The sequence below is a fragment of the Mesoplodon mirus genome (assembly GCF_964341445.2).
Source record: "Mesoplodon mirus genome assembly, chromosome: 2".
NCBI classification, from domain to species: domain Eukaryota; kingdom Metazoa; phylum Chordata; class Mammalia; order Artiodactyla; family Ziphiidae; genus Mesoplodon; species Mesoplodon mirus.
In genome coordinates this window covers 10,877,638-10,889,938 of record NC_138977.1, presented here as the reverse complement: position 1 = coordinate 10,889,938, position 12,301 = coordinate 10,877,638, and positions in this window count along the sequence as shown.

The window sequence follows — 12,301 nt, the reverse complement described above, 5'->3', positions numbered from 1 at the left end:
GGATGGATGGATGGATGGACAGATTCTTTCTCTGGGTCTACTTCCTATTCATTGTGGGAGGAGACATACAAGGACGTGAATACCAGGAAGTAAGGATCGCTGGCAGCATCTTAGAGGCTATCACAAAGGCAGAGTTGAGTGTTAAGAGATGACACCAAAGATGGAGGGCCTTAAGGACCAAGGAAGTCAAGTGTATTGAGAATTAAGAACTTTAAAATGTCAGAAGACAAAGCCTGGAAAGAGTAGGCCACAGGGAGACAGGAGATAGTTCTGAACCTGGGTCTATGAGTTTAGCTCTGTGTCCTTATAAATTACAAAGCTATTCAACAGTTAATTGAGACACTGTGTTTTATAGTTAATCTTACTTACTCCTCGTAATACTGTGAAGTAGGTAATGTTATTCTCTCCAACCTTCAAGTTCCAACTTAAACAGTTCCACAAGGCTTTCCCTCAACTACCCCACCCAGAGGTGCTAGCTCCTTCCTCTGAAAGTCACAAAATTGGCAAGTCTCTTCTGTTTTTCACTTTGGGCTTTTGTGGTGGTATATTAATTTGCTAGGGCTACAATCACAAAGCACCACAGACTAGGTGGCTTAAATAATAGATTTATTTTTTCACAGTTCTGGAGGCTAGAAGTTAGAGGTCAAGGTGTAGGCAGGTTTAATTTCTTCTGAAGCCTCTTTCCTCGGTTTGTAGATGGTCGCTTTCTCACTTTACCCTCACTTGGCCTTTTCTCTGGACATAGGAATCCTGGTGGCACGTTCTCTTCTTACAAAGACAGCAGCCATATTGAATGAGACCCTCACCTTTATGACCCATTTAACCTTAATTTCCTCTTTAAAGGCCCCATCTCCAAAAACAGTCATATTCTGAGGTATGGGGGTTTGGGTCTTCAACATGAATTTTGAGTGGACACAATTCAGTCCATAATAGATGGCTGTGTTTAGCTCATCTACCTAGCTATATGCACCTTAGAATAAAAACTGTGTCTTATCTGTCATTACAACAGTCACAGCCCTGGCAGGAAAAGATGGCACATTCAAAGGAGCAATTGAAAAGAGTTGAATGAAGAAAGTGTTGCAAATCTGTAGATTGGGTGAAGGGAACAAACAAGGGGTGGTTAAAAACCACTAGCAACAGTAAGAAGCCATCAACACTTTTAGAACTAAGGAGGCAAAAGGAGGGTGCTGTTACACCCAGCAAGAGCCGTCCACCAGCAGACATTTCAGTCTTAGGTAAAAGGGCACAACCACTACCAATTGCAGACCAGCAGGGAGGGAGTCAGGTTACCTCTCCTATGACTTGCCATTGGCTAAAGACAACCAGCAGCCAGAAATAACCCGAGAGATGTAATATCAATACATGGAGGTCATCTCAGGGCACATGGCGAGGCGGAGAAGGCAAGAAGGCAGGTCAGACAGAGTAAACAGAGAAAATCCTTCACAATCATCATATTTATTACCGTGGCAAACCATCAAAGAAATAAAGGGTCTGTGGAAATTGGCTTGCTTAACAGCTGATCCAAACTTTCTAGAGTGCCATCGTGTACTTCAGAAGCTGTAAGGATAAAAAACTACATTTCCCAGACTTCCTTGCAGCTAGGGCCCGGACCATCCTCTACTTTCCACCAGTCACATTCAAAGTCAGAAACAGTTCAGTGGAGCAGGAGGCGGAACTCTGCGAAGCATCAGTATTGTTAAATCTAGCCGTTCACTTTTAGTAGATGAAGCGATGGGTTCCTGATCCTTGGTCGACAGCTAAGATGGCATATTCTTGGAGCCAACATCTGTGGTGGCAGCTTTCTGCACCCTCATGGCGCCATGGGCACGTGATCCTGGATTCAGCCACTAGTGAGGTGGTTTCGTGAACCCATACTCCTGATTGTTTCCATGTCTGGCTCTTCCATGGCATTGTTCTGAAATCATTCCTAAAGGCCTATACACCTGCTAGTGATTGTTAACTCTGTATTCTCTATAGTAAATTTCTTTTGGTTTAAAATTGCTAGAGTGGCTTACCCCTGTTGAAAACTAACAAGGGCCAGTTTTCCTGCCTCTTGCATTCTGGAATATATTTTTTTCTTATTCTCATATTGCAAAACTGTATAATTAAAGAAAATTGGGGGATGGTGGCAGAGGAGAGGAAAAACACTTGCAATCTGTTACTTCCCTTTCTTTGCCTGCAAATGTGCAGATGGATTCTGCTTTTCTCATTTACTGCTGTCATAAATATCTTCCCAGGTGTTAAGCTTCTATCTGAATTGTTATTTTAAAGACTGAATAATATCCCTTCAAATATTTTAAAGTACTCAGTGATATCCAGTTTGGATACAGGTGTGGGGAGAGGAACACTGGCATATACAGTAATTCCCCTACATATGAATGAGTTCCGTTCCGAGAGTGCATTTGTAAGTCCAATTTGTTCATAAGTCCAACAAAGTCAGACTAGGTACCCAACTAACACAATCAGCTATGTAGTACTGTACTGTAATATGTTTATAATACTTTTCACACAAATAATACATAAAAAACAAACACAAAAAATAAACATTTTAAATCTTACAGTACAGTACCTTGAAAAGTACAGCAGTACAATGGGACTTCCCTGGCAGTCCAGTGGTTAAGACTCTGTACTTCCACTGCAGGGGGCATGGGTTTGATCCCTGGTCAGGCAATGAACCCACATGCTGCGTGGTGCAGAGAAAAAATAATAAAATTTTATAAAAAGAAGAGTACAGTAGTGCAATACAACAGCTGGCATACAGGGGCTGACATCAAGTAAACAGGCAAGAAGACTTACTGACTGGAGGAGGGAGAGGAGGTGGGAGAGGGTAGAGCTGAAGGATCGTCAGCAACAGGAGACGGAGGAGGGCAAGCTGCAATTTCACTCACGCCTGACGTTGATGGAACGCACGTTGGAATCTTTGAAAGTTCGCAACTTGAAGGTTCATATGTAGGGGACTTACTGTACTACCACTGGGAGCAAAAATTGGTATAACTTTTTTTTTTTTTACATTTATTCCGTGACTGTTTATTGAGAATCTACATCATGCCAAGTACTTTGCAAGGCTGAGTATTCAGAGCTGAATAGACCCAGTCTTGTTCTCCATAATTCACAGTCTAGTGGTACAACTTTTTTTAAAGAGCAGTTTATTATTACAATTTTAATGTCTTGAAACTATACTTAACCATTAACCAAGCAACTGAATTGTAAGGAATTAACCCTAAAGAATTAATCAAATGTAAGCACAATAATTTATCTCCAAGGAGTTGGAAGTGTATTCAACAATGGAGGGTTGGTTAGATTGTGCATACATATGTATATAGCCATTTATAATATATAACAATAATTTTCAAGTGTGTTCCTCTAACAAGAGAGACCTCTGAAACAAAAGGGAGGCGAAGTTTGGGAGGTCCAATGCCCTTTCACCTTGCTTTACTTAGGGTGTCTCTACTTCTTCTGTTTCCACATTGGAAGACAAGTGTAAGATTTTCCTTGAAAGATAGGTTCTCCTAGTGGAAAACATCCTAACTGTTGTAATAAAAGTACATTTAATGTCATGAATGGTTTTTCCAAGATATACTGCTGTGTAAAAATTAAGGCTATATAGCTAAACATAGTACAGTCCTATGTTTGTATGTAACTAATAGCACTAAAACAGAAGGATATCACTACAGATATTACAGACATTAAAATGATAATGAAAAAGATATTATGGACAACCTTAGGCAAATAAATTTGAAAATTTTATAAAATGAACAAATGGCTATTATAAAAAACTTACTACAACTGAGAAAAGAAAAGAAAATTTGAATAGTCCTATGTCAACTAAAATGAATTTTATAATTAAAAGCCTTTTTTACAAAGAGAATTCTGGGCTCAGACAAAATATCCAATAAATATTACCGAACTTTTAAGAAAGAAATCATGCAAATCCTACAGGAGTTCAGGAATGCAAGGTAATACACCACATCAGTAAATTAAAGGGGAAAATATTACACAGTCATTTCAATTCATGCATAAAACTGGTTGATAGATTTCAACATCTATGTATGGTTTTAAAAAACAAAATTCTTATCAACATGAAGTAAAAAAAGAAACGTGTTACAAAGACAAGAATATCTATTTTAAAAATCCATCAGCAAACATCACACTTCATGGTGAAATATTGACAACTTTCTTCTTGAGACCTAAAACAAGACTGGTATATCCACTATTACCACTTCTATTCATTACTGTACTGAGGGACCCTGCCAGTGAGAAGTAGGAGATTTGGACAAAATAAGTAAAACTGCTATTATTCACAATGATATGATTGTGCATGTAGAAAATTCAAGCAAATCTAAAGATAAAAGATTGCTAGAGACAAAGTTAATAAGCAAAAATTAATTGTATTTTTATGGGCCCACAGCAAATAATTCAAATGTGAATTTTTTTAAAAGATGAAGATTATGACAGTAACAAAAATATCAAATACTTAGGAATACATTTAAAATAGAACGTGCAAAACCTCTACTATAAAATATTAATATATACTGTTGGATTCGGTTTGCTAATACTTTGTTGAGGATTTTTGGATCTTCGTTCACCGGTGATATTGGCCTCTGTGTTCTGTTAGTCCCTAAACAATGATGAAGACCTTTGTTGACGTATTCCTGGCACCCACAAGACTACCTACTCATTCAAGAATCTTGTCTAGGAATGCACATCCTGTTTCCAAGCACCTACCTCTTTATCCTAGGTTAACTATAAAATTGTCACCATGGCACAATGGCCTCTTGGTGGTATAGAGTGCAACTGCGAATGCTTCTGGATCATTGTCTGCCCAATCCCACCCTGTGAGGAAGTTACCCTATAATAAACTGATCTATTGATTATATGGAACTGCCTGCCTCAGTTTTTGGTCTCAAGATGGCTTCTCAGTTCAGTGGGTACTTTTCTTTCCCTCTGTCCTCCAACACCAAACAACCACAATACCATATGTAAACCTTGATTGCGGGTAAAAAGCTGTATAAGACAATTTAGGCACAAATAGAAAATTGTAAATGGACTAGATAATAAATGATATTGAAGAATTACTCGATATTCTCAGGTGTAATAACAGTATTATGGTACTGTAGTTGAATACCCTTCATCAAATGGATGCATGTTGAAATATTTAGGGTTAGAGCATCTGAAAAAAAATCTGAAAAAAGTGCTCACAATACATGTATTTGTAGAGAAACAGATTTAAATAAAGCAAAATATTAATAATTGTTGTCAAGGTAGTGAGCACTTATTGTAATATTCTTTCAACCCTTCCATTGAAGAGTTTGATAGTAGAAAATTGAAAAATAATTGAACAGATAATTGATCTTTCCTATAGAAAGAGAGAAAGAAGAAAGAGAAAAAGAAGAGAGAAAGGAAGGAAGGAAGGAAAGAGAGAGAGAGAGAAAGAAAGAAAGAAAGAAAGAAAGAAAGAAAGAAAGAAAGAAAGAAAAAGAAAGAAAGAAAAAGTAAAACAGAGACAGAAAGAAAGAGAAGGAAAGAAAGAAGGAAAGAGAGAGAAAGAAAGAAGGGGAAAGAGGGGAAGGGAGGGAAGGAGGAAGGAAGGAAAGAAGGAAGACGAAATAGAAAACAGAATGGTAAGAATAAATAATATACAGGAAATCCTTGAGTTCATCAGAACATGTTTTTTAAAAGCTATTAGTGTGAATTGGCACTTATTCTAAAAAACATTTAAAATAACGTCTATATGTTTGCATATATTCTTCACATCGCTTTTATCAAATTAATATTTCAATCTAAATAAGAGCACAGGGCTTCCCTGGTGGCACAGTGGTTAAGAATCTGCCTGCCAATGCAGGGGACACAGATCGGTTTGAGCCCTGGTCCAGGAAGATCCCACATGCCACGGAGCAACTAAGCCCATGCACCACAACTACTGAGCCTTCACTCTAGAGCCCGCGAGCCACAACTACTGAGCCCGCAAGCCACAACTACTGAAGCCCATGTGCCTAGAGCCTGTGCTCCGCGACAAGAGAAGCCACCTCAATGAGAAGCCCATGCACCGCAACGAAGAGTAGCCCCTGCTCACCACAACTAGAGAAAGCCTGTGTGCAGCAATGAAGACCCAATGCAGCCAAAAATAAATATATAAAATAAATTTATTTTAAAAATTAAATAAATAAGAGCACAAAATAATCTTCCTTATGAAGTCTTTTTTCTATATATTTTGAATAAATAGTACGACATAGTTCAAAACACAAAAAGTATCCCTTTCACATAATTTGTTTTTCCAGATGTGCACTGATAAACAAATTCATATGTATTAATGCAACTTATAAATTTCAGCTGTTCTTAATTATACTTTTGTTTTTTCCCTGAGATTATGTATGCATATTCCCGGTAGCTATGAACTTTTGTTGTTTGGTGGATATCGCCCCCTTGTGCATAAAACCGAATCTACAAGGGAGGTCCTGACAAAAAGTGAAATAAACTTTCATGACTGTTCTTTCACAGAATTACAACTGTAAAAGTTTCTTGAAGCTATACCTTCAATTACTCAGTTCTGACCAGCCCCCAAATATTAGCCCTTTTCTTTAAACCCTCATTGAAAGTGTCCCTACACTTGCCTTAGTGATCTCATACGTATTTTGTGATTTTTGGTCTCCAAAGAAATCTCACATCCATATTTTGTTTAATTAGAACAGGAGTCACTGCCCTCCTTTTCTATTGAGACATAATTCACATACCATACAATTCATATTTAAAGTGTACAACTCAATGGTCTTTAGTATATTCAGAGTTGTGCAGCCATCATCACAATTTATCTTAGAACATTTTCATCACTCCAAAGAGAAACTTCCTACCTGTCAGTGGTCACTACCCATTTCCCCAACCCTACTTGCAGCCCTAGGCAACCTCTAATCTATTTTGCCTCTGTAGATTTCCCTTTTCTAGACATTTAATATAAATGGAATCATACAATATGCTGTGTGGTCTTTTGTGAATTTCTTCTTTCACTTGGCTTAATGTGTACAGGGTTCACCCATGTTGTAGCATGTATCAGCGCTTCATTCCTTTTTATAGCTGAATAATGTTCCATTGCAGGGATGCACCACATTTAATTATCCATTCATCAGCTGATGGGCATTTGGATTGTTTCCACTCTTTGGCTGTTATTAATAACGTTGCTACCAACATTCAATTGTCCTCCTTCTACAGTTGCAAAGATGGAAACCTTCTGAGCTGAGATGATCCCTCAAAGGCTTACAATAGGAGGAAACAATTGTCCTCTTTGCCCATTGCCAACACCACTCCAACCACAGTATCAGTCACCACACCTGAGGGCTCCTCTCATCCGCAGTCTCCCCAACCTTCTCCGAATTCCTGTCACTATCACCTCCAGTTTTTTAACCTCCAAATGATCATCCCATCAGCTACCACCGTCTCCCCCCACCCCCTCTTTGCCAAGCCTTTCCTCTGGTTCTCTGAAAAACCTTATCTCCAATTCATGCCCAATTTGCCTTAATGGAATGTCGGCTCCCCTGAGGAGACCACGTGGAACTATTTCCGGGCCCTGGGAGCAGGAAGTGGGCTCCCTTCCTGTGCAGCACTGCTCCCTCCTCCTCCCAAATCCCTAGCAATTTAGCTTAAGACGCCACTCTTCTTGTTGCTATAATCTAGCGACTCGTGGTCACCCCTTCTCGTTCAGTGGTCACTCCCTCTTGCCTCGCCCCCACTCCACCCCATAGATCACTGTCTGCTCTTCCCTATTTTTTTTCAGTGCTCTGGGTGACTTTAATATCCTCCTGAGCGGTGCATACAGAACACTAGCCTCTCTCAGCTCCTTGAACTCTAATGACCCTTTCCTCCACCTCCTTCAGCCATCCACCACCAAGTTTCCACCCTACATCTTACGGAATCAGACCAATTCACCAAACAAACAGTTGACAGAACTGACTTAATTCTCGTTACTATTAGTAAGGTTTACAATCATATCCCCATATTGGATGGGGCAGTTTGAACAGCTTTTGATGATTTCCTGTGACATTTTAGTTAGATAGTTTTACTCAGCTTTTAAGGGATGTGTGGTTCAAGTCTGCTCTAACTCGCTGTTTTTGTAGCTGGAGAAAGATGGAGAAGAGAGGAGAGGGAGACAAGTTGGAGAGGGGGCTGGGCAGCACATCGTTGGTCAGACTGATGGCCAGGACGGTGGGAGAGACCTCCTCAGGCAGAGAAATGTGTTACTGGCACCCGCATACTTATCAATGCATGTTTTGTGATATATTTTGATTGTAAAGAATTCTTAACACATTTTTATAACTCTCAGTCTTTTTTCTCTACCCATATAATAAATGTCCCTCTTTCTTAAGTCCATTCTCTTCTCTTCTGCTCCTGTCTTCATTTACTCCTGTATCTTTTCTCACCTGGATCACTGCTGGGGATCACCTGGCCCCTCTCGGCTCTATTTAGGGCTCTACTCAAGCCTCTCAGGTGCCTTTTGTTTACGTCTGTTTTGTATTGGAGCATAGATGGTGTACAATATGGTGTACAACATAGTGATTCATAATGTTTGAAGGTTATATTCCATTTATAGTTATTATAAAATATTGGCTATATTCCCACCCAAGACCTGCCTCAGACTCTGGGATTTAGCCGACATGGGGGAAGACAGGAGACACACCTAAATACGCATTCTGAGGCTGCCAGAGCTGCCTATAAGTTAGTCCAAGCACTTAGGAAACCTGGTATTTGCTAATGCTCAGCAGTACGTTCCTTAAAATCCAGGATGTATTTATCCAAGACCTATTCAACAGTAGGTCTTGGCAGAATAGACATTAGGTGTGATTAATTGGATAGATTGTGTGTCGTTTATGAGATGAGATGCCCTTGAGGTTTGGAGACAAAGTTCTGTATTGCCATGTTAAGTCTGCGATAGGGTTCTAAACATTCTCAAAGCAAAGACAAATAGGCTGTTGAATGTGACAAAATTTCAGAGAGAGCACAAGGATCAAGATATATGTCCAGGAGTCCTCACAGTATAGATATATATAGAGTCCTGGAAATGGATTAGGTCACCCAGGGAGAATGTGCAGTTAGAAAAGAGAATTGGTCTCATGACTAAGTTCAACATGCAGAGATCAAGCAGAGGACAAGGAGTCTGCAAAGGAGACGGAGAAAGAACAGGTAGTAACACAGGAGGGAAACCAGAAGTGTGTGGTCTTAAGAAAGAAGAGTATTTCAGGAAAAAGGGAGTGGTCGAAAGTGTGAAATCCTACTGGGAGGTAAAGTAAGAACTATAAGTCTCTCATGTTTGGAAATTAATCAACTGGAAAAATCAAAAGGGAAATTAGAAAATATTTGAACTAAATGGTAATAAAGATATGACAGTCCAAAATCAATGATCCAAGTATTCATCTCTATAAATTACAAAGAAACCCAAATTAAATTCAAACATGAGAGACTTATAGTAATTTTTTAGTTACTGATTTCTAGCTCAATCCTCCTAGAGTCAGAGAAAATACTTTGATTTCAAGTATTTGAAATTTGTCAACACTTGCTTTCTGACTCAGCATAGCCTCAAATTTGGCAAATGTTCTATCTGTTCTTGAAAAGAATGAGTATCTACAGTTGGCAGGTGCAATTTTCTACATATATTAATCAGGCCAAGTTTGTTAATCATATCAATCTTACATCTATCCATACTGATTTTTTTTTTAGCTCCTTGTTGTATCAGTTTCTAAGAAAGGAATGTGAAATTTCCCACTTGATGGTAGATTTCTCTAATTCTTCTTATAACTTTGTAAAATTTAGCTCTGTATATTTTGAGGCTTTGCCATTAGATGCATACAAACTTAGAATTTTTATATTTTCTTGGTAAATTGACCCTTTTATCATTAGGAAGTGTTCCTTTTTATTTCTAGTAATGCTTCTTGTTATTATAACTATACCAATTTTCTTTTGGTTAGTATTTGCAAGGACTATCTTTTTCTATCTCTTTACTTTGAACCTTTGAGAATACTTACATTTAAAGTGTATCTCTTGTAAGTGGCATTTAGACTAGTTATGTTGTATTATCCAGTCTGACACTTTTTTTTTTCTAATTGGAATATTTAGTCCCTTTCTTGATATCTGCCTTGGAGCTGAGCTGACATGTCCCTGGGGATGTGCCTGGCTTTGAGAATTACTCTTCTGAACCTGTGTATTCCTTCTCCTCATTCCTGTGCTTGACTTTTTCCCTCACCAAAGAGCTGGGCACACAGATCCTATTGCATTAGTTCTTTCTAATTACGTGGTGTGGAGCTGGGACAGTGGGCCCTACAGCCTGCTTGGAGCTCTGCTTCCCAGTGGGGCAGCATAAGCTTGCTCCAGATGCCCATTCCTCTGCCAGATTCCTAATAACAGAGCTCATAATACCTTGTTGAGGAACTAAAAAGAGGTTTTCCTCTTTAATACTAGTCATTTAGCATCATCCCACCTTTCACTGAAGAAATGACAAGGGATAGCCCCAAATTCCAAACCCCTTTTTTCCCCTCTCTAAGACCACAGAAGCCACAGACATGGGCAAGCTCAGAAGCTAATATAAGCTATTTTTCTTTTTTTTAATCTCCTCCAAGACTTGGTGGTTCCCAGGCATGTGCTTAGCTCCTACGTAGCCTAGGAGAGTAATCCTTACTTAAACAAAGTCATGTATGAAATAGAAAGTATATTATTTTGTTTAGTATCAATAAAACTTTATTTCAGTATACTGAAGAACTCTGGCTTACCCTGGGAATGGATAAAACTTGTAATTATAAATGCATTTTAGCCAAACATTTACCCTTTTCTGGACAGACAACATGCAGATATTTATATAGACAGCAGAAATTTTAGAAAGCACCTGATTTGGGGGCATTTGGGAAGTACCGATTTTGTGTCCTGATGACGTCCTTTTGTTTTTCATTGAAGGGCACCTGCTCCATGCAGAAAACCATTTTGAGTCTCTGTCTCTAAATACCTTTTTTCTCTTGGTCTCAATTAGCTACGAAAAATCATATTCTCAAAGCCAGAATTGTGCAGAGGAGAAAAATTAAACACTGTATAATGGAATGTGGTTTAGTGGTGTGTAGCAGGGGCTCAAAATAACAGTGGCTTGCACAACAGAAGTTCATTTCTTCCTCAAGTAAATTGCACTAATCCTTCACTTATATAGTTGCACGGGAGGATGGGAAATGCCTTCTTTATTCAGCATGGCCACCATTCAGCATGGTCCAGCTAAAATGAAAGCAATGGAGAATGGTAGTTAAAGAACAACTCTTAGTCTGTCATCATCACACACTTTAAAATACTTTCTTGGAATTCCCTGGCGGTCCAGTGGTTAGGACTCCACGCTTCCACTGCAGGGGGAGTGGGTTCCATGCCTGATCGGGGAACTATGATCCCGCATGCTGCGTGGCACAGCCAAAAAAAAAAAAAAAAAGGGGAAAAAAAGACTTTCTCAGGTAACAGCAATATAGGAACTAATGGAGGCACTAACCTTTTGGGTTTTCTTTAGAATTAACCTTCTTCCGCAATTGTGTTTATATATGTGTATATGTACATATTGTATGTAGTACTTATCTAACTTTTTTCTGCGGGAGAACCTCATTGCATGCATATATAGTGAGATAACCTAAATAGCATTTTATCAGCATTATCCTTACAGAAGCAAGCTATTATTAACAGAGTTAAGATAAACTGGATGACTTCTTTTTCCTTTTGAGAGGCTGAATACACAAACTGATTATATATGACAATGGAACTCTGACCCACAACCTGTGTAGCAACCAACCTGAGAAGCTAAACCACAAAAGCCTCTACGGCAATCTGCCCAGAATGATCAGGACTTGGTCAGTGACTGCCAACTTCTCTATTTTTTGCCTCAAACTCAGGACCAACCAGAGAAATCCAAATGTGCTCTTCAAACCGATCATGTATATAAGATGGCCTGCTTCTAGTTAGTCCACATCTAGCTTTTCCATGCCCACAATCTGTAATCAGAGCATACTACTATAAAGTTTTTCTACTCTGCCTAGAACAAGTGATGGTCACTTTGTTTGTTCTCATTTGGGTGGTCTTCATTTATTTCCACACTCATAATAAGCTGCCAGTCTCAAACTATAGGTTTCATCTTTTACTCCAATGTAATTTGGTCTAATTAATCTGCTGTACAGTGCTGTGCAATTAATTGGCTGTACAGTGCTGTGCAAACCACTTTACCTTCTGTGTCTGTTTCTCTTTCTGCAAAATGGGGACAAATATTACCAATTTCACAAGAGCTAATGTGAAGGCCAAATAAGTT